Source organism: Cydia fagiglandana, chromosome 16 (assembly GCF_963556715.1).
Source record: "Cydia fagiglandana chromosome 16, ilCydFagi1.1, whole genome shotgun sequence".
NCBI classification, from domain to species: Eukaryota; Metazoa; Arthropoda; class Insecta; order Lepidoptera; family Tortricidae; genus Cydia; species Cydia fagiglandana.
Window position 1 is genome coordinate 4,144,658 of NC_085947.1, and position 24,715 is coordinate 4,169,372.

Here is a 24,715-nt window from a genome sequence, read left to right on the forward strand (position 1 = left end):
GAAGCTAGCTCAAACGGTTATATAGATATGAAGGTCAAAAAGTCGTAAATTTTAAGACTGACTGACAGACTTATAGTACCTAAACCTAACCTACTTCCAGATGACCTAGAAGGATGAAATTTGGAATCCAGCTCAGTTATTGTGTGAAAGCGTAGGAAAAAATCTAAAAATAAAAAAAAGTTATAAAATAGGGGGGGTCCCCATACAAAAAAAACCATTTTTTATTGTGACTGACATATAAGTACCTAAACCTAACCTACTTCCAGATGACCTAGAAGGATGAAATTTGGAATCCAGCTCGGTTATTGTGTGTAAGCGTAGGAAAAAAACTAAAAACAAAAAAAAGTTAATAAATAGGGGGGGTCCCCATACAAATTTCTTTTTTATTGTGACTGACATATAGTACCTAAACCTAACCTACTTCCAGATGACCTAGAAGGATGAAATTTGGAATCCAGCTCGGTAATTGTGTGTAAGCGTAGGAAAAAATCTAAAAATAAAAAAAGTTAAAAAATAGGGGGGGTCCCCATACAAAAAACCTGTAATACGCGCTAAACAACCGGCCAATGGTGTGTCGTTGGCGGCGCGCGGCACCACATAATTAATACAAAGAACAGAAGTAAAAAACATGCAGCGGAAACACAAGAAAAAACATTAAATCTCAATACCTGCCTAGTTTTCTTTACAAAAAGTATTGATATCCCATCAAAAACATAAATGTAAAAAAGGAGAGCCAAGTTCAATACAAAAATTATGCTTGGCTGTGGGGTTCGCCGCAAAAAGAATGGAGATCTAAATGAGTGCCAAGTTCTATGCAAAATCCAAATATGTATTTATAGGAACAAAATAACATTATAAACAAGTATTAAACTCTATTTCTTTGCTTTATTGGATACCTATAACAATTGCTGTTATTTAAAAAAAATGTGAGATCTTAAAGTAGGTTAGATTTGGCTTGGCCAGTTTTTATCAGAATTACAAAATATATATGTTGAATAACTTTATAAAATGACTGATGTAATGAAAACTGGCCAAGTCAAATCTAACCTGCTTTAAGATCTCACATTTTTTTTAAATAACAGCAATTGTTATAGGTATCCGATAAAGCAAAGAAATAGAGTTTAATACTTATTTATAATGTTATTTTGTTCCTATAAATACATATTTGGATTTTGCATAGAACTTGGCACTCATTTAGATCTCCATTCTTTTTGCGGCGAACCCCACAGCCAAGCATAATTTTTGTATTGAACTTGGCTCTCCTTTTTTACATTTATGTTTTTGATGGGTTAAAAATACAGTATCAAATGCAAATCCGCACCCAACACCTAAAGAGCCGCCCCACAGCCGTCCGAAACTGCCCTATTCGAACTTTAAGATACGTCAATTAATAGATCTAGAAACGATATGGATTAGATATGTCAGTGTCAAAAGTGACATTTTTGTTTGAAGTAACGTCACATTTGTCACTGACATATCTAATCCATATCGTTTCTAGATCTATTAGATCTTAAAGTTCGAATAGGGCCGCAAGCATCAATAACTCACCCTAAAATGTAACTGATACCGTTGCCACTGACGTAGGATTGACGTACATAAAAAATAAGCATAACATTGTAGGGCAGTATCTGTAACGACCTCGATACCACTTTATGGCAACCAACATAATGTGACCTGTTGTGATTTTTATCGCCTATCACTTTCGCACTTATATACTTGTTAGAACGTGACGCCTGGTGACAGTGACAGGTGAGGCGATAAAAGTGGGAGCATGCTACAACCGCTGTTGTTCCTAATTGTACGTATTTAAAAAAATGCAAATTTATTCATTGACAGAAATCATTTTTTTACATTTTTTTGAGTCTGAGCCTGTTCTGTCAACTCCCTTACATAGGATTAATAAAAACAAAGACGCATGCGAATCTAAAACATTTAATTACTTAATGTTATAAAAAATATTTTGCGCGAACAATGGTCATACTTTGATTTAATTTCAAATTATAGGTGTTTGCCGCTGTCTTAGAAAACATATTGCAATATTACCTATAGGTACATACATAACTAGGTTTTAAAATTGGCCTGTGTTTACAAAAGTCAACTTCGTTTCATTTTGTAACTTTGGCCCTAGAATTTTAAGAACCCTTTTTATGTACCTGTTGCACAAAATACTATTATATACATTCGATTCGCAACTGTGCGGCAAGCGATTGTAACGACTTCAGGTACTAGTCTGCGAGTCATAGGCGAAGGGCGATACAGTAGTTCTCTATTTTTATGTTTTCATTTAAGTGCTCATAATCGGACTAGAAGCGGTATTACACTTTTATCATGTGTTCTGTAATGGGGGAAGAAGGATTAATATAAAAGTTTATTGAGAGCAATATAGTGCCAGTGTCCTACGGCTCGATTCGGAAAATGACTAAGATTTCTACTAGACTTCAACAAGTTACGATATGGATAATTTAAAGATATGTGTAAGATAGATATGTCAAATGTGACGTTTCCGCGATTCTGGAGGTCCTCTTGAACGATTTCGACAAGTTTATGACTTACGGCTCGATTCGGGAAATGAATTAGACACTCACTAGATATGAAATAGTAAAGATATGTGACGTTCCACTGGAAAAGGTACCTTATGGCGGTTGGCGCTTACGCTATTATAATATACATACATACATACATACATACATACATACATACATACATGATCTCTAAATCGTCTCTAGATCTTGTGATTATCTCGAAATCCGAATAGGCTTGCTAGTCTTCTACGCGATGATGTACATATTTACTAAAAACTTGCAACCCTATTTTTTACCCCCTTATGTGAAGAGGAGGTACTGGGCTGGTCACTCTGGTCAGTACCATGTTTGCCATATGCCAAGCGATTGGAGAGCCAAGATCGTCCATAATCTAACCCAGCGGTCGGCAACCTTTTAGCAGCCAAGGGCCACATAGCAGTTAACAAAGGGGACGCGGGCCGCACTTTGTTAATATTTACGACTTTATCAGACATTGTCATTTGTCAATATTACCTACATACAAAATAGCCAGGGAGGCTCGCGGGCCGCAAGTGAGAGGTACGCGGGCCGCATGCGGCCTGCGGGCGGCTGGTTGCCGACCGCTGATCTAACCGATCTAACGTAACGGTAGACATGTACAGTCAAGAAACTAATTTTTAAATCATAATAATATTAGTTGAAATAATTTATATGGCATTTTGAACATTGCCACAGTGACAATCAATATGAAAGCCGCTAAGTATAGTAAGGATCTCGTACTATTGCCACTGTGCCAAGGTACCGATTAGGACAGAACCAAAATTCTAAAGGTAAAAGCTAACAAAACCTTGTCTTATTCATTGTTTAGAATACAGCCATGAGTTTAGATTTGAATAAGTATGTATTTAGGTCAGCATAATCACTCAACCTACGTGGCATAGGTACCACGTGATCGCAAACAGGTAGATCCTTCTTTTGAAGATGAAAACTTTCCTCGCTGTGTATTTAATTGACAGCAGTGTTGGCCGAAACGTTAATGCAATTAACCATTTTTGGCCATTAACCATTATAAATTGCACCGTAAACTGTAACCGTCCGTTACGGTTTATGGTTCAATTTATAATGGTTAATGGTTAATTGCAATTAACGTTCGGCCAACACTGATTGACATGCTTGTTTTTGCTCACGCGATAACGATTTATGGATAACATACTAAACTAATAACAATGAGCAGTAAGGTGACCAAGATGCACTTACCTATGTTAGTTTTAAGAGTTATTTCAAAAGATTACAATTAATATAAAGTGTTATGATCTTGTAATGTATGTAACATGTAGGTTGTAGGTATCGCAGATTTTGTAATACATATTATACAGTGATACCGTAAAACGGGGTGAGTAGGTTTCGCGGGGAGAGGTGGGTTATGAATGGGGAGAGAAGGTTTGAGAGGGGGGTGAGAAGGGATTTTAAGGCTACTGCTACAAAAATAATGTATTCCAATTTAAAATGGAGCTATAGTAATACGCATAATAAAAAAATATCGATCCAACAATCTTCCAAAATCACCTTTGAATGAAAATCCCTCTCACCCCAAATACGAGGCACTACGGGGTGAGGTGGTTTTTCCTCTTTATCGTCAAAGTTATGAAATGGAACTACCCAAAATAAAATAAAAACTAAAATACAAACGTCCGGAACACTTATTATATACACCGTTCAGTTTTCATACGTAAAAATAAAATGTTATCGAGGTTTGAATTTCAGTTTTGACCCTACTCACCCCATTTTACGGTAACGACAAAGTAACAAAATTGACATTTTGCGTCTAGTCCGCGTTTTGGTAAAGCGGCACGCACGGGCGACAAGTTGATTATAATATTAGGGAGTTGTTTTGTGTTGTTGTGGTGTTGTTTACTTGTTTACCTTCGTCAAGGTGTTTGCTGATTTCGAAGGTAATTTATTGTTTAGAGCTTTAGACATTAAATCTATTTGTTCAATTTGTTGCTCGTTGGGTTTGTTTATTCTCTTGAGTGGGTATTAATTAGACACCTTTAAAATACCTTAAGGGTATACTCTGTACCTTGAAGCTTAAAATGTCTAAAAATATTTTTTTCCTTGATATTATTTTTAATAATGGGGTTTAATAAAAAAAAACCTTAAATTACTGCAGCGATTTTGATAGCCCACGCAGTGCAAGTGTTTATACGTCATAATTTCATAGAAGTTTGTCGTTTAAAATAACACTTGCACTGCGTGGGCTATCAAAATCGCTGCAGACTTTACTTGGTCTAACTCTACTATACATTATTTTGGACTAAAGGGGCCGATTAACAGTCCGCCGGACGGTATCGGCCTGTCAGTTAGAACAAAATTTTGACAGTTTGAACAACTGACAGGCCGATACCGTCCGGCGGACTGTTAATCAGTGGGCCTCCTAAGCACAACCTGTTACGAACACCACTATATAAGAAATATGGAAATGTTTTCCACCATACAAGCCATCCATCATTATAAACCAGGGCACTCAAAAGCGCCAACTGGCGGAACTAAGCGCATTCATTTTTCTTTCAATTGAACCTGCCATGAACACCGTAGCTTCTGTCATCTCATTTATCAATGGAACATCGGGATGTAGGGTTACCAGATACAAATTTTGAATTTCCTGAGAAAATTCACGATTTCCGAATATTTTTCCTGTCATTCATATTTTTGACGATGACCCGATTTATTAATTTAAGTTCTTCTCATTCAAAAGGGTCGAATAAGGAACATAAAAACTCATGGCTATTTAGTGCAATAATATGTGACGTTCCACGGCAAAAGGTACCTTACGGCGGCCGGCGCTTACGTCGCATGGCGCCGCAATAATATTGGAGCGGCGTTAATAATAGCGTAAGCGCCAACCGCCATAACGTACCTTTTCCCGTGGGACGTCACATATAACCTGGACCGAGTAAATCTCAATGGCCAAAGTTACCCTAAAGTAACCCGACTTTACGGTACTTTATAATAAAGTCTATAAATTCAAAAAAATGCTGACATTTTCGTGTTCCGTCCTCATTCCTGACAAAAGGCCAAAATTCCTGACATGTCACGAATATTCCTGTCATCTGGTAACCCTAATCCCGGGACGCCATCTGGGTTAAGCTTTTATAGCCCGTTATATTTTATCCCTTTCTTACGAATGCATTAGTCAAAATAACAAATTAAGACAAACGATTAATAGGGAAGAATAGGGACTAGAATAGAACCGTAGAATAGGGACCGTGCGCGTTGGAGGGTTTTCCGCACAGACAAAACATCTTCCAGACTGAGCATAGTCGCGCTACCCCCTCTGCCACGCATACGGTAATTTTACTCCATGTTCGAGTCGAAAGTGTCTTTGTGTGACGTCCGTGTCTTTGAACGGATCAATCACGGCACGGAACTTCGCTCACCTCGTCCCGCGCACCCCCGCATTTTTGGCATCATCGGTTGCATGAAATAATTGCTCTAAACTCGGTCTAGAGGATTCCTAGTATGGTTTGCCGTCTTGTGGCCTGAATCGGAAACATAAACATGTACCTACATTATCAAAGAAAGTGCTGCCATCTACCGTTCTCGTACGTTTTCTTGTGCATAGTAGGTTCTCTCTTCTCTATCTTGGTTCTATCTTGTGGGCTACATCGAAAGCATAAACTTCACATTTTCGCCTCGTGCCAAAAATCTGACGGCTCCTGTGTTGCCTCCTATACAGGGTGTTTGGTACATCGTTTGCCAAACTAAAACGTCAGATAACTTGAGTCATTTGCTATCTTCTCATGCCTAGAAAAACAAAATTGGCCATGGTTTTTAGTGTTCCGTACAAAACTTTGTTTACGGAACACTTATGGGATCACTTCGGTCTTGCAAATCAGTTAAATACGTTTTTCTCAGAGACCGTTTGACATAGATACCTAAAATTTGGAACAGTTATAGCAATTACCACCACTCATATTGTAAATAAGTCAAAACTGCTTATTTCTTATTAAAGGGGGAAATTTAGGGGGTTGAGAGGGGTAGGCTGAAACTTTTTTCATTTGTAAGAATCGTGTGGGGTACCATTAGAAAGCTTGCAAAAAATTGAGTCGATGGACTGATTTTGACTTCATTTTAGACTGCAATAGTTTCGTCAAAAAATGCATTTAAAGTTGCAAGTTTTCATACAAACAATTTCACCTCTGTCCTGGCGATTTTCGCGAAAACTATAGCTAACAGGCGGCTGACCAGTCAATACCCAACTTAAAGAAGCATGGAGACGGCGGGAAAATTATCAGCTTAACTTTATCTTTATTAGTTTTTCAACTGCAGCTTGACCTTTGGTTGCTTAGGGCTAGCTAACTGATGCTTACACTGGTCAATTCATATTAGGCGAGAAACATCCTTAGTTAAAACTTTGGCATTGAAATTTATGACTTATGTCTTTAACACAAAGTTTAATTCTGCTTGCTTATTTTTGTGGGATATTTAATTTTATCTCAATAGCCTACTATAAGTATGAGAGAGATCTACAAAATACGACCTTATTATATTGCAAATAAGTTTCAATTTCGAACGGGCTTTCCAACCAATGGACTAGGCATCTCAAAAATCTGAAAAATTCAAATTAAGAATTCCGTTCTTGACTGTCGTTGTGTTTTTTTTTTCACAATAGGACACATAGAGTTAGTAAGGCGTATAGAGATAATAAAGTCATTTAATATTTATGAACAGCTTTGGCCTCATGTATAGATTTTATTGAGAGTATCTGATTCGTCGAAACAATATACACAATATTCCTTTTCATTAAGTACCATTACATTTCTGTATTAATTGTATAATTATAATATCTATTAATTATATTCAGTACTTATGTATATTTTTAAACGGATCGGTGAGCAACAAGATTCAGGGCTATAACCACGAAAATAGAAGTTCGCAAATTGCGAGCATTTTTCTCTGTCACTCTAATTACGCCTTCATTGGAGTAAAAGAGAAAGATCCCCGCAAATTGCGAATTTCGGTTTTCGCGGTAGCCCCTCAGTCCTGTTACGAGAAAATAATTTTGGAAGACATTAATAGTATATATGTCGCAGTAAGATAGATAAAGCCGTTATATAGTTATAACCCTAGGGTAGCAATGTACAAATTGCAGAACATTCCCAAAAAGCGGAAACGTTCTCGAGAATGTTCTCAGAACATTCCTGCAACATGGAAATTATTGTTTAAACAAGAGAATATACTTAAAATAAAGTTTAAATAGGCATAACTTAAAACTAAATGTTATTATCAGAGCTCGGATAGGGTGAGCTATTTGCCTTATATATGACATAAGACATGTCAAATTATAAGGCAAATAGCTCACCCTATCCGAGCTCTGGTTATTATGCATATATTATTGTCTATTACAGTTATCTATTTTGTTGATGTGATAAATTTACCAATAAGTTGCTTAAATTCTCACTTTATATCAGAGAACATTTCGGCTTTCGACAATATTTTCCAAAATTTTTTTTTGTTTCATTAGAATCTAGAGGCCTCTATCTCCCGCCATGCCAAATCTCAGCGCGCTCGGACCAACTTGAAAAAAATTAAAAAAAAAGTCGGCCATTTTGTTTTTTTTTTAATGCAGATTGTTTTGTCTCGGGACCCTCTATGACATTTGGTCGAGCACCCCCCACCTATCACGCACCGTTTAAAAGTTGCCATACAAAATAAAAGTGGCCAGTTTTCCAGCAATTGTAGCATTTTACCATAAAAAAATTTTTCATAAGCATCTAGGGGACCCCGAGATTCCGTGACCAAAATTTCAGCGCGCTAGGACAAAATTAAAAAAGTTAAAATAAAAAGTCGGCCATATTGAAAACAAATGGCGGCGTCAAAAACTACCAGGGCCCCTCTATGACATTTGGTCGAGCACCCCCCACCTAAGTCTGACCGTTTGGCCGGGCCGTCATACATTTTTCTGACCGGAAGCGGACGACCAAAAGTCGGAATTTTCTGGGGGTAAGGACTACACCTAAACTATCGTGAATATTCAAGGTATAAACTACGATAAATAAATAAATTCTCGTTCTCGAGAACATTCTCAGAAGTTACCGAGAATTTCTCATGTGGAAAGTTTCGCAACTTTGGAAAGTTCTCGTGCGTGCATCGCTACCCTAGGGATATAATTATATGACGTAACATAGTTATATGAAAGCGATTCATTACTATCTTACTAGGTATATAACTATAATACGGCTTTAGTTTAGTGATATAGTTATATTACTGGATTAAGTTTAGTGAAATGATTGTAGGTAGGAGGGCAGCGGTGCGGCGGAGGTATAGTTATATCCCTAGGGATATAGTTATATGCCGTATAATACTTTTTAGCAATATTACGTAAAAGTACAGGTCGATTCACGAAAGCTGGCGCGAGATTTCTACTGAGTGACAACTATTTTCATTGAAATTCTGTCAAATCTCGCGCCAGCTTTCGTGAATCGATCGCAATGCCTCATAAACCCTTAAAAATAGCAGCATGAAAATATATATAATAGTTATCTTACTAGGAATATGATTATTATACGGCATATAACTATATCCCTAGGGATATAACTAAACCTCCGCCGCACTGCCGCACTCCTAATACCTACAATTACTATCTTACTAGGAATATGATTATAATACGTAGTTACGTACTATACGGCATATAACTATATCCCTAGGGATATAACTATACCTCCGCCGCACCGCTGCACTCCTACTTACAATTATTTCACTAAACTTAATCCAGTAAGGCCCACTTGCACCATTCTACTAAACCGGGGATAACCGGTTAAACCTGGAGTTACCATGGTAACCAGTACAATTTGACATTAGGTTATTAAGTTTAACCGCTTAACCCCGGGTTAGTGGCATGGTGCAAGTGGGCCTAATATAACTATATCACTAAACTAAAGCCGTATTATAGTTATATACCTAGTAAGATAGTAATGAATCGCTTTCGTATAACTATGTTACGTCATATAATTATATCCCTAGGGTTATAACTATATAACGGCTATATCTATCTTACTGCGACATATATATGACAGTTTAATATCACAGTTTTTAGAAACAAAGGTAAAATTGACGAAATATTTACAGTAAGCCGATCTTGTTTTTTAGCAGTTCTAAATAATATTAAAGTCTATATATATGGCATAGAACTAGAAACAAAATCAAATAAAAAATAATAATGAGTTCTAAATTCAAATTCCATTGGAGATGCAGGTGCCGAGATGTTGGGGTTTGGAGAGCGAAATGCCGACTGAGGTCCGGCCGGGGTGCGATTTTATTATCATAGTGCGCGCGGGGCCATACAACTCCGCATGCTGCAATTCACTTTGCGACAATCGCGTCGCGAACAATCGCGGAAAAATGTGACAAATCACAATTTTAAAATCGCTGCGATTTTTTTGTCGCATATGCGCGCACTAACATATAAACACATACGTTGCATTTCTGCGACAAAATTATCGCAGGACAAAAAATCGTGGTGCGCGCTTGGCCTTACTCTAAATTATTATAATACATCAAGCATTCGCGAGATGCTCGACTTCGGTATTCAAACACAAAGCAATAGTACAATAATCTAACTAAATGCAAAGGCCGAAGGAGCGATTCGAAGATCCGAAGCGTCCGACAGACGCGCGCCTCCCGTAACTTTTCCAAGTATTTTTAAGTACAAGTGTCTAAGTCGCAAGATCCAAAGGCTGAAGTCGCATTGGGCCGAAAGCCCGAAGCATCCAGTGGCCTATTTTATAAAGCTACAAGTTACAATTTACAAGCGGAAGTCTCGTTCTAAAACATAGGGTTAGAAAGAGACTTCCGCTTGTAAATTGTAACTTGTAGCTTTATAAAATGGGCCACAGGAGGTCAGTTCTAAACACAGGTAATTAATACAAGTGTCTAAATGCGAAGGCCGGAGGCCGAGCTCCGCGTAGGGCCGAAGGCCCGAAGCCTGCAAGATGTCAGTGGTTAAACACAGAACTGACAGCCTGGACGCTTCGGGCCTTCGGCCCTACGCGGAGGTTGGCCTTTGGCCTTCACATTTAGACACTTGTACTATTGCTCTGTGCTAAAGCGATGACATTTTGCTAAAGCTCGGCCTTCGGCCTTCGCACTTAGACACTTTGTACTATTGTTCTGTGTGTGTAGTTGAATACGGTATCCTAAAAACAGGCAAACAACCTCTGTAAAATGTAACGATGGGAGCGGTACGGCTACTATCAGTTTGGCATTGACATAAACGCTACCGTGGGCGTGAACGTAATTTACTTTCTATGCATCTCGCTCGTACTGACATATTAGTGCGAAAGAGATATACCTATAGGAAGTAAATTACGTTCACGATATCGTTTATGTCAATGCCAAACTGATGGTAGCCGTACGGAACACTAAATCCCTCGAGCTATCTCGGACTTGGCCAAATTATTTTACTAGGTACCTACTATGCAAGTAAAAATTTGAAATTTACGAAAAACTGTCATAGAAGTGAATTTTGACGTGAAACGTAGGTAAACGTCTTTAAAAACCCGTAGAGGGGCTCGGATCAAAAACCGATGTAACGAAAAAGTGTTATGGCGCGGCGGCTTATATCTCCGAAACTATAATATCTATAAACATAGTTTTGATACAGATGTGTAGAAGAAAGTAGCCATTACTCGGAACAGCACGTGCCGCTGACATAGATGGCGCTGATTCTGCGCTAGACACGACGTATTCGGAGCAAAAATGACCCCTATTTTCAGTGTTCATTTAGTAATGACTCATCAGCCCATTAACCAATTTCGGTAAAATTCATGTCATTTGATAGATCTTACTTTATTTTAATGAAATATGAGTAAAATAAAGTACGTGGAATTATAATAAGCTGTTAAAAAATAAAAATGTGACAGTTTTTACAGAATTTTTATCACTGCTCTTGTTTGAGGCCACCGTGTGCGAAAAATAGGGCGCAAAACTGACAAAATATACCTGAAATAGTAAGATAAAGCAATACCGGTTCTTTTAATACCACATTCACCATAGTAATACATGCTCATCTCCTCAAATAATGCATTAGCATCTAAGGCGGCGCGGCGGCGCGAGTTACTTTGATAGAACACATATAACGTATGACGGCTGCTTGACAATCCCGAGTTCCTAATGCTAGTAAGTACCTATATAGTAATCTTAGTTAGGTACTTTCTGATGATATGGGTAAAACATAATTTAGAAAGGTCACTTCTGTGGACAATAGGTACTATAAAAGGTAACGACTGTGGTTCATATATATCCCGTTTTTCTCATTTGAGTCTCAAGTATTGAATGAAATATTCTGCCTGTAAAGGTGCTGCGTAAAAAAATGCTTTTAGATTCCCTTAAATGCGATGGCTACAGGAAAGACACGAACGAGTTTGCTATAAAACGTGTATTACCCGTATAAAATATCTATTCTCGTAATTTTGGTTTGTTATTTACAAAAAAAATTGTACCTAATCGTTACATTCATTCCTCCAAAATGAATTGATCATTTAATTATTTAAATAGGTGTGACGCTGTAATTAATTATTTTAAAATTACCCATCACATGCTGCATTCAAGTTCATTTAGATACAGTGAATCATTATGACCCCAAATAATCTTTACAGATAAAATTTAGATATTATCCAAAATTAATATAATACATCACGCATTCGCGAGATGTGCGACTTCGGTATTCAAACACAAAGCAATAGTACAAGAGTCTAACTAAATGCGAAGGTCGAAGGCTGCGCTCTACGTAAGGCCGAAGGCAAGAAGCGTCCAGGATGTCAGTGCTTTAACACAGAACAATATTACAAGTGTCTAAATGCGAAGGCCGAAGGCCGAGCTCCGCGTAGGGCCGAAGGCCCGAAGCGTCCAGTCTGTCAGTTCTGTGTTTAACCACTGACATCCTGGACGCTTCGGCCTTCGCATTTAGACACTTGTACTATTGTTCTGTGTTATAGCACTTAAATCCTGGACGCTTCGGGCCTTCGGCCCTACGCGGAGCTCGGCCTTCGGCCTTCGCATTTAGACACTTGTACTATTGTTCTGTGTTAAAGCACTAACATCCTGGACGCTTCGGGCCTTCGGCCCTACGCGGAGCTCGGCCTTCGGCCTTCGCATTTAGACACTTGTACTATTGTTCTGTGTTAAAGCACTAACATCCTGGACGCTTCGGGCCTTCGGCCCTACGCGGAGCTCGGCCTTCGGCCTTCGCATTTAGACACTTGTATTATTGTTCTGTGCTAAAACACTGATGTCCTTGACGCTTCGGGCCTTCGGCCCTACGCGGAGCTCGGCCTTCGGCCTTCGCATTTAGACACTTGTACTATTGTTTTGTGTTATAGTACTTAAATCCTGGACGCTTCGGGCCTTCGGCCCTACGCGGAGCTCGGCCTTCGGCCTTCGCATTTAGACACTTGTATTATTGTTCTGTGCTAAAACACTGATGTCCTTGACGCTTCGGGCCTTCGGCCCTACGCGGAGCTCGGCCTTCGGCCTTCGCATTTAGACACTTGTACTATTGTTTTGTGTTATAGTACTTAAATCCTGGACGCTTCGGGCCTTCGGCCCTACGCGGAGCTCGGCCTTCGGCCTTCGCATTTAGACACTTGTACTATTGTTTTGTGTTATAGTACTTAAATCCTGGACGCTTCGGGCCTTCGGCCCTACGCGGAGCTCGGCCTTCGGCCTTCGCATTTAGACACTTTTACTATTGTTCTGTGTTATAGCACTTAAATCCTGGACGCTTCGGGCCTTCGGCCCTACGCGGAGCTCGGCCTTCGGCCTTCGCATTTAGACACTTGTACTATTGTTCTGTGTTAAAGCACTAACATTCTGGACGCTTCGGGCCTTCGGCCCTACGCGGAGCTCGGCCTTCGGCCTTCGCATTTAGACACTTTTACTACTTTTCTGTGCTAAAGCACTGACATCTTGGACGCTTCGGGCCTTCGGCCCTACGCGGAGCTCGGCCTTCGGCCTTCGCATTTAGACACTTGTACTATTTTTCTGTGCTAAAGCACTGATGTCCTGCACGCTTCGGGCCTTCGGTCCTACGCGGAGCTCGGCCTTCGCATTTAGACACTTGTACTATTGTTCTATGTTAAAGCACTTAAATCCTGGAAGCTTCGGGCCTTCGGCCCTACGCGGAGCTCGGCCTTCGGCCTTCGCATTTAGACACTTGTACTATTGTTCTGTGTTAAAGCACTAACATCCTGGACGCTTCGGGCCTTCGGCCCTACGCGGAGCTCGGCCTTCGGCCTTCGCATTTAGACACTTGTATTATTGTTCTGTGCTAAAACACTGATGTCCTGGACGCTTCGGGCCTTCGGCCCTACGCGGAGCTCGGCCTTCGGCCTTCGCATTTAGACACTTGTATTATTGTTCTGTGCTAAAACACTGATGTCCTGGACGCTTCGGGCCTTCGGCCCTACGCGGAGCTCGGCCTTCGGCCTTCGCATTTAGACACTTGTACTATTGTTCTGTGTTATAGCACTTAAACCCTGGACGCTTCGGGCCTTCGGCCCTACGCGGAGCTCGGCCTTCGGCCTTCGCATTTAGACACTTGTATTATTGTTCTGTGCTAAAACACTGATGTCCTGGACGCTTCGGGCCTTCGGCCCTACGCGGAGCTCGGCCTTCGGCCTTCGCATTTAGACACTTGTACTATTGTTCTGTGTTAAAGCACTAACATTCTGGACGCTTCGGGCCTTCGGCCCTACGCGGAGCTCGGCCTTCGGCCTTCGCATTTAGACACTTTTACTATTTTTCTGTGCTAAAGCACTGACATCTTGGACGCTTCGGGCCTTCGGCCCTACGCGGAGCTCGGCCTTCGGCCTTCGCATTTAGACACTTTTACTATTGTTCTATGTTAATGCACTTAAATCCTGGACGCTTCGGGCCTTCGGCCCTACGCGGAGTTCGGCCTTCGGCCTTCGCATTGGCGGTCCACACCACGTTTCACGTCAGCCATAGCGGCTGTGTCCCTGATACAGCCTCTCTCATTTTTTTTTTGCACCAATTTCAAAATGTCTAGGCCTGAGGCGATAGCAAATGATTCAACTCAACCTATCTGCTGTTTTAATTTGGCAAACGATGTACCAAACACCCTGTATTTCATACACGCTCCCTATAACGCCAATAGAGTGCATGTAGATTGTAAATATTTCATACAATTGAAGAAAGAGTGATGCTACATCTCATAATTTTTTATCTAATAAACTAATCGACTCTATTAGTTTTACAATGATACTTTAGACGTGATGCTGCGAGGCAATTCTTACAAACCAATCGAAATTGTGCATACATAACGGCCTCCCTCTTGCTCCCATACTTACACCAGGGGGTGTAAGAGGGAGGCGAGAGGGTGTTAGATAACGACTTCTACGTGCACCGTATCTACGTGGGCAAGAGCTTATATACATCTATATATTAAAGTTTAAATTGTATAACCTCTAGCTGCTCAGTAGGCCTAGCACATGATTGGTGCGACAGTATCTCGGCGCGACAGTATCTCGCCGCGAGATAGACTACCCGTCATTTTCTAACTATGTTAATTAAAGAGCACCTAGACTAGACGGGCACCTAGTCTATCTCGCCGCGAGATAATGTCGCGCCAATCATGTGCTAGCCCGGCTGAGGCCTATAAAAAGGTCTATTTTGAATATCAAAAGTGCAAGTTTTGAGTATGGGCTAATGAATAAGGCCACGTGGGGTATAAGAGAAACAATTATTTTTCTCAGGTCACGTGAAACAGTATGAGGATTCCCTACAAGTGTCTCTCTCGGCCCAATGATTTTCTAACCTAACCTTACGTCAACTGTATACTGGGTGTACTGCCGGGCTAGCAAATGATTGGCGCGGCAGTATCTCGCCGCGACATAGACTACCCCTCCCTCTTTAATTAATACTGTTAGAAAAAGACGGGTCTATCTCGCGGCGAGATACTGTCGTGCCAATCATGTGCTTGGCCTACTCCACGTCATCAGTAAACCTGCACCGTACTGAGTGTTAAAATATCTAAGCATGCACCCTTATGCCATTATGTTACAGGGCCCGATTAGGATTTTGAAATAGACATCTACTAGATATCTTTTAGACATCAACAAGATACGATAACGATATGTTTAAGATCTAACCTGTCAAATTTGACATTTGCGCGATTCTGGAGATACTTTTGAACGATTTCCACAGGATATGACGTAGAGGTCCAATTCACATCTAATAGATATCTTACTCTATCTATCGCAAAGAATATAATACTCACGTAAAAGTGACATTGCTTGTCCGAATTACGCTGCAAAAGAGAACTAGTTGATATCCAAACTATAACGTATCTAGAATGGATCTAGTACGTGTCGTCTCTTGTGAATATCTTGAAGTTCGAATACGGCAGTAAGTCAAGTTCATATATTGTGAGCACCTCGTCCGTACCGATATATCTGATGGTGATTACAAGTGGGGCGAGCAAGGTTGGTCTATTTTAATATAGGTAATATATCTAACGTGAAAGTAAATATTTTTCCTCTGTACGCTCACCTTTTTATAAATAACTTGGGGAATTTTTATTTTATTTGTCTAACGCTGGGGTTTATATATTTTGTTCTGTTGAAAACATTTAGTTTATCCATATTAGCACGAGTTTGCCCCCTTGTAAAACATATAACAATTCTGTATTTGAAATTATATTATTATTCTCCCTGAGAAACAGAAATTGAATTAAAAAAAAACCGGACAAGTGCGAGTCGGACTCTTCCACCGAGGGTTCCGTACTTTTTAATATTTGTTGTTATAGCGGCAACAGAAATAGGTACATCTGTGAAATTGAAAATTTCAATCAGATGTATCGGCGCGTTTCGGGAAATTAATTAGAGAGTCACTAGATATGAAATGGTAAAGATATGTGACGTTCCGCGGAACAAGGTACCATTGCTCCGACTGAATATGGAGCGGCGTTAATAATAGCGTAAGCGCCAGCCGCCAAAAGGTACCTTTTTCCGTGGAACGTCACATAATCTTTACTATTTATTCATATCTAGTGAGTCTCTAATTCATTTCCCGAATCGCGACGTATTTCTGTTGCCGCTTTCAACTGTCTAGCTATCACGGTTCATGAGATATAGCCTGGTGACACACAGACGGACAGTGGAGTTTTAGCAATAGTTTTTACCATTTGGGTACGGAACCCTAACAAATTATCCTTATGTATAAAAATTTCAATATGACATCCAATATATATTAACCAATATTTTCCATGAAAGTGAACGATCTGAGATCGCTTTGAAATACGTTTTCACAATCAGGAGCACCTGGAAACGACCGTCTCGCGAGATATGGCGTCTGGCTGTAATCAATTGAAGTACCGATAGCAGAAACAGAATCGGCAATACCTCAAAAAAGAAAATAGAAGTGACTGTAATATTTATTGGCCTCTATAGTATTTGGCCTTTCCTAACAAATCAGAAAGAAACATGCAAAAAAAAATCTAAGAGTGGCCAATTACTGTGTAGTGGCCAACCCTTAACATTATAGCAAAATAAATTGCTTGATTGATTGACTAATAGCAGTCGCCAGTCACCCTACATATCTGCTTATTATAGGCTGTTAGAAAGAAATAGAGGAAAGAAAGGAAATTGCACCTACCTATATAGCACAAGTATATGTATCATATGGGGCTATTCATAAATTACGTCATTTCAAATTAGGGGGGGGGGTCTGGACATCGGATGACGGTAGCATGAAGTAGGAGGAAATGGGGTCATTTGAAGCATGATTTTTGGATGATTATAGGGGGGGGGGGGAGGGTCAAAAATCGTCAAACGTAATTTATGGACAGCCCCTATGTATCTAAACATGATGATGGTAAGACAAGACATTTAAATGAAAGAAAATCTCAGAAAAAAGCAGTGGGGAGACACTCCCTGACTTCAGGTGAACAGGGCTCAGAGCAGAAATGTACCGTAAGGTTATTCAAAGCCTCGATAATTTTTTCTGTCGCCAGTACAGCACGAATCGCTAATGCAGCACGCGACCCTGCCGTGTCATTTGCCTGCAATCTCCTGCATCCGACCCGTCTGCTTCGGCTTGACTGCAACTTGTTTTAACATGTCTACTAGATTGATAAAAAAGTATTAAAGTCCTTGGTTGGGACTTAGTTTTATGGCTCCTCTACACGATGGACCATCATATTGGCCACAAAGATGGGCCAGCATGTAGAGAACGATAGTGGTGTCGCATGCCTCGGTTTTTCGTCCGGCAGTGGGCCAGCGATCGTGTGTAGGCATCGACACGTGGCCCATTCAATAATGCGTGATCTCCACCATCGCCGCATGGCCATCTCGATTACGATTTATATCGATATCGACAACGAGGTTTATTCGATATTTAATTAATCACTAGTACCGCTGTATTTTGGTATGTTAGACCGGTACATGGTTATCAGTTTAAAACATTTTCCGTTAGAAAAGCTAAATAATTCCTATCACATATTTTGGATCAAATACAAGAGACAAGAATAGGAATCCAAATTCCAAACACCATAACCACTGCTATTTTAAGGTACATACATTTTAACATTTCAACTAGATCTAGTATATTTATAACGCAAACCAAGTCCAACTACTGTTTAATATCCAACCATGAAACTATTGCCATAAAGTTCAATTTTGCGTGAAGACCCAAGAATACCCATGGGTGTAACCGCAAGAAAAACTATGGCCGCTGAAAATGAGAGCATTTTCTTATACCGAAGAAGTCTCTAAGGCAAAAATAAGGTGTGTATTTTGGCTCTGGCTATACGACTTAGATTTTGTATTAAGGAGTTACCTTGAGATTATCTTGGGACACAATAGTGCCCCCAGCAAGACGAGCCAGGCGAAGCGCAAGGGCACTACGGATATGATGTCAATAATGTCATAAGGGATATGATGTCAATAGGGGACTTATTAAACATACAATACAAAGCTTCAATTGCCTAAACTTTTCATTTTATTGTTACCTATCTAATGGTAACATTCCATTTCTAACCGCAGCTGCACTAGCGGTACTGAACGCGTTGCTGTCATTGTTAATTTCTAGTAAAATGAATAGTAGTGCAGCTGTCGTTGGAAATGGACTGTCACCTTAAAAAAACCGCTTATGACATTAATTATCCCATACCTATATAAGTATATTAAATAGTAACTTATACCTACGTTTGAAAACAGAATTACAAGTTGCAACTTTTCGTTCAAAGTTAAGACATTATCGTATTTTCACATCTTTGTGAGACGGCGACATCTTAGATTACAGGCCTTGGGGAGTTGGAAAGGTTATCGTAAATGTCGGGGAAAATTTAGTTGACAAGAGTTTTATGGTTCAAATTATCAAGCCTTTTTAACGGACCAATCCATTCAATTATCGACTGTAAGACTTGCGTAAGAAGGCCTAATTTTTGATGATAGATTTCGAAACCATACTGATGTTATAAACTTTCACTTGTCCAGTTTATCGCATCTGTTATTCATGGTGTGATAAAATCCTTAAAAGAATAGCTATGTTAGCTTTTCTCTGACGTAGCAAAGGAGTGAACCTAATATTTTGTTTTGAGATTGAGACGAAATCTAAAGGGGCCCACTGATTACCAACCAACCGGACGATATCAGCCTGTCCGTTAAACGCAAAATTTGACAGCTCCGAACAACTGACAGGTGAATATCGTCCGGCGAACTGGCAATCTGTGGCCTTAAAGGGACGCCGGACGATATCAGTCTATCAGTTGTTCGGAACTGTCACCTTTTGTGATTAACTGACAGGCTGATATCGTCCGGCGAACTGGTAATCAGTGGGCCCCTTAAGTTGGGAAATATAAGGTTCACGCTGCTATTTTCACGCCTATGCCAAGAGGCACACCGAAATGCGGGACATTTTGTAGTAAAAAAAAACCATAATATCATTTTAAACACTTGAACCCGAGGATTGGAAATATAAGGCTATATAGACTATTTTCACGTACCCTTATCCATCATCCCTCCCCGGATCCCTCGCAACGTTCAAAATTCTGCACTATAGCTCGATGTTCAATTTTGGAATCCTTTGCTTGCTAGGGCATCAATATTAACAATAGAGGTTAAATAGGTTTAAAGATCTTTATTTCTCATAAGAATACATAATATTCACTTACACGAGAATTTCTTTTTTTTTTTCATACAAAATACATATTTTTCGGTGAGCGCACACTTAACTTATAACCACTTAATACTGTAGATACTTACATAATTATTATGACTTAAACTAAAATTTACAAATTAAACTAAATACCTACACTTTTTTTGTCGGGTAAATCAATACTTATAAACAAAACATGTAATGGAATGCGAGCGTAGTTGCTACGGCCCGGACCGATATATAAATAATAACTTTAGCCCTATGTAAAACAAATACTGTTTTGTTTTTAATATATAATTTTCAAAAGTATTCCATCTGTTCAGTTCTAAAATTCTGTAATCTATGTTCACATAATTGTGCTTTAATCGTTTGGGAGCGAGGAACGCGGGCAAAATTTGCTACCCCAAATTTATGAGAATGCTTTTATGCTCTGAAATACGGATTGCAAGGTAGCTGTATTCTCGTCTAAGAAAATTTGTGGCTTTCCAGAAGGATCCTTATGCTTCATGGTCGCTTATGTACATTTGCTGGAAACCCGCACATCTATCTAGACATTCTAGACTATACAGTAATGTCTATGTATTTTTTTTTTTTGGGTACTTACAGAAGGGGCAATTTGCCTGGGTTAGTTTCCCCTTTCATGTTTATTCATTAATCATAAAACATCATCATCTATGTAATTTACTTTCTATACATCTCGCTCGCACTAATATGTGAGTACGATGGAGATGCATTTATGGTAGTGTCAAACTGGTGGTAGCCACACAGTTCTTACATGGTACTCGTACAATTACGTGTTTGTTATGCCGGCTGTACACTCTCGGCGAGACACCCCGAGACAGGCCGAGAGCGAGTGTATACAGACTGCTCTCGTCTTGTCTCGGTCTTCCTTGTCTCGTCTCGCCGTTCTCCGATTGCGGTCGGTTTTTCGCGGCCGAGTCAAAGGGCCTCGCTGCTCTCGCGAGGGCAAATAGGGGGTAGACATCACAAATGCAAATTACCACCACACGTATGTTAAATATTATCATCAATAATTACCCGGTGTGTTTCTGTAAAGACGCGTTTTGGTGATCAGCCGTTAAAATGTCGTCCAACGAGTCTGAATTGCAGTTTTTAGAATTTTACCAAAAGAACCAGTCCTATGGAACGCAAAAGATGTGAAACATAAAGATTTTTTATGTTATAGGCCTAAATAATTATAGGGGGCTATCCATTAATTACGTCACACGAATTTCTAGGTTTTTTGACCTCTCCCCCCCTCCTTGTCACACTTGGTCACATTTGGCAAACCCCTCCCCCCTAGTGTGATGTCACATTTTTTCTACGAAATCGCCAAATCGAATTAAGGCCGTTCCCGTACCCAAATGAAATCTACAATCGAGGCTCCCCTCACGCCACCCGTCCCGCCCCTAGATACAATGACGATACAACAGCGCCACGCAAGAAGTAGCGACTTGAAATGAACTAACAGGACACTGATTTGTAAAACGTATTGGTAAATACTGAAAAAGCATGCTGCATGCGGCGTTAAAGTTAAAATGGAAAAATAAATGAAACATAGTGTAAATTAAATATTCATTTTAATGAAGTCAACTCTTATTTCAATAATATTTAATTATAAGGGTAAATACAGTTTATATTTAAACAAATTAATGACTGCAAGTTTTCTATAATATTAGGTGTATAACTTAATTTTTACAGATTCTTAAGTAGTTTTATTTAATTATAAAAAAATAGTGGACAATGAACTTAATCTTGAAAATATTGTCCATCGTGCTCTATGACCTTGCGCCATCTATCAGGCAGCATACGGATGCCGTCGCGAAAGAAACTTGCAGGCTTCGAGGCGATAAAATCATCGACGAATTTACGCACATCATCCAGCGTTCTGAACTGTTTACCCTCTAAGCCATGCTGCATTGACCGGAACAAATGAAAATCAGATGGGGCCAAGTCTGGCGAATAAGCCGCGTGCTGTAAAACTTCCCATCCCAAATCCAAGAGGGTCTTTTGAGTCACGCGAGCAACGTGAGGTCGAGCGTTGTCATGCAGCAGTATGACTTGCCGGCTTCTTTGCCCAGTAAATGGCCTTTTCTGATCCAGCTCTTCACTCAATTTGTTCAACTGTCGACAGTAGCGTTCCGCTGTCACCGTCTGACCAGTTTCCAGAAGTTCATAATAAAGCACACCCTTCATGTACCACCAGATACACAGAAGAACTTTCTTAAAGTTTCGGTTCGGTTTCGGCGTCGATGTAGAGGGTTGCCCGGGATCTACCCACGACTTTTTATGTTTGGGATTCTTGTAAAAAATGTACTTCTCATCACCCGTCACAATTTTCCACAAGAAGTCCTTTTTTTGTTGCCGGGCAAGCAGTGAAAGACACGTGTTCATACGTTGACCTAGGTTGTGTTCGGTCAACACACGTGGGACCCATCTTCCAAGTTTATGAATTTTTCCCATTTGGTGCAAACGCTTGGAAATAGCTGTTTGGGTGACTCCTAACTGAGCTGCAAGCTCTTTTTGCGTTTGCGTTGAGTCCTCATCTAGTAAAGCTTGTAATTCCGCATCTTCAAACTTTCGAGGCTGCCCAGGGCGCGGCTGGTCATTAGATCGAAATTACCACTTCTAAAACGTTTGTACCAATAATTACAAGTTTCATAAGATACAACGTCGTCACGAAGAACACTACATATTGATTCCCGTGCTTGAGAAGCATTTATTCCTTGTTGGAATTCGTATAAGATGCAGTGCCGAATGTGCTGTTTATCAGTTGCCATCGTAAACTTTACTATTCTGAGAGGTTATGTAACTTGTATAGACTTGTCGTTTTGGTGTTCTAAACTCTTGTGTACGATCCTTACAAAATCACAAAAGACCGCGAAATATTTCTGTTTTAAATATAGTTTTAAGCTCTAAGAAAAAATCTGTAAAAATTAAGTTATACACCTAATATCATTATTTATTAGGTATACTGTGCAGGTATATCATCGATATTTATTAAAAAGTTAGGGCATACCGATACAAGTGCGATAAAATAGGTAATTCGCACATGTATCGTACAACGTTTTACAGTACATAATATGGCCCTTTAAATTTTCGACATAGTTACGTAATGTGCTAATTATCGCACTAATGCGGTAAAGTAGCACCATATTGTAATAGTACCTACATTACGTTTACAAGTGCGGCAAATAGGAAATTCGAAACGAGTGGCGATAAATTCGAACACGACCGAAGGGAGTGTTTTGAATCGACACGAGTTGCGAATTACCTATTGGCACATGTATCGTACAACGTTTTACAGAACCTACATACTAGGGTTTGCTCCCGGGAAATACCGGTACCGAAAGTACCGGGAATTGCCGGGATTTAGAGCCAAGCAAAGAACCGGGATTTCAAAATTAAATTCCCGGTACTTTCGGGATTTTCGGGATTAATATTTCAGGTACAATATTTGACTGTTTTCTGTTACTTAGCATGAAATATCATGTTTTTTAAAGAAATACATTATATAAATCCATTGCTGACGCTAATACTTTTACGGCTGACCATATATTAAAGCAAAACAAAAATAGTCAATGGGTTTGACAATGCCAACAAAATAAAATAGCTTATTTTGAAACTATACGAGTGTTTTTTTTAAGATACGATAAATAATTTTATACGAATAATTAGTTACTTGTATACTAAATACGAGCAAAAACTAGAGAGAATTGTGTAATAATAGTCACGTAATTGCTAATTGTCGCACTAGTGCTGTGAAATAGCACCATATGACTGTAAATCAAATTTATTCATTTTACAGGGTTCCATAGGTTCGTGGAATCACTCAAGAGTCAAAACCTTTTTTCTCAGGAACGTGTAGAGGCCTCAAATTGAAATTATATCAAATAGGTACTCGGATCTACTCTATTGTCAAATATATTAGCTTTTTTTCTCGTATATCGCAAAAATCCGAATTAATATCAAAATACCGGTATTAATATTGAAATCCCGGGATTGACATGCAATATCGGAAATCAATCCCGGGATTGAGAATGATCCGATATTGCATGCCCTAACCAAGTTTCAACCTAACAACGAATAATAAATCCCGGGATCCGGATATTTCAATATTGGTCCTTCTCAATACCGAAAATGTAATGTCGAGCTTTGCGAGGGTTTCAAGGCACGAGGGTTAAACAAACCACTTCACAACTTGAAACCAATTTTACCTACTCACATGCAATTTTGCACATTTAAAAACATCACATGCAAAAAATGTGACGTCACACTAGGGGGGAGGGGTTTGCCAAATGTGACCAAGTGTGACAAGAAATAAAAAAGACCTAGAAATTCGTGTGACGTAATTAATGGATGACCCCTAATTAGTCCATTACTATTTCATAAATTGATCATGGACCCGCGAAACGCAGACAGAAAGATATGACGAATCCTTAAGGGTTCCGTTTTTTGCCATTTGGCTACAGAACCCTAAAAATGCTCTATCACAGGTAAATGAGAAATTGAAAATGGAAATAATTGCCCAAGATTATTAGTTTTATTAAAATAAAAAATCGGTCAACACGCTCAAGAAAAGGAAATCATTTACTATTGTGTAGGGTAGGTATAATATAAAATAACTATCAGTTCATTAAAAAATACGTAAAAGAATAACGAAAGTACGGACAATCGGTAAATCCCGGGATTTTAATTTCCGGGACTTACTCAGGCAACCCTATTACATTCTATCAGTGTACATTTTTAGGGTTCCGTATCCAAAGGGTAAAAACGGGACCCTATTACTAAGACTTCGCTGTCCGTCCGTCCATCTGTCCGTCTGTCATCAGGCTGTATCTCATGAACCGTGGTAGCTAGACAGTTTAAATTTTCACAGATGATTGAATTTCTATCGCCGCTATAACAACAAATACTAAAAACAGAATAAAATAAATAGTTATACAACAAACGTGATTTTTGCCGTTTTTTGCATAATGGTACGGAACCCTGCGTGTGCGAGTCCAACTTGCACTTGGCCGGTTTTTTTAAATTAAGTA

The 24,715-nt window shown here is 39.5% G+C and overlaps 1 protein-coding gene across 1 annotated transcript in view; it reads left to right on the forward strand.

Annotated features, from left to right (window-relative positions):
- LOC134671780 (transient receptor potential cation channel trpm) overlaps positions 1 to 24,715 on the forward strand; it is a 410,982-nt gene that overhangs the window by 66,415 nt on the left and 319,852 nt on the right. The gene's annotated exons all lie outside the window — the stretch shown is intronic.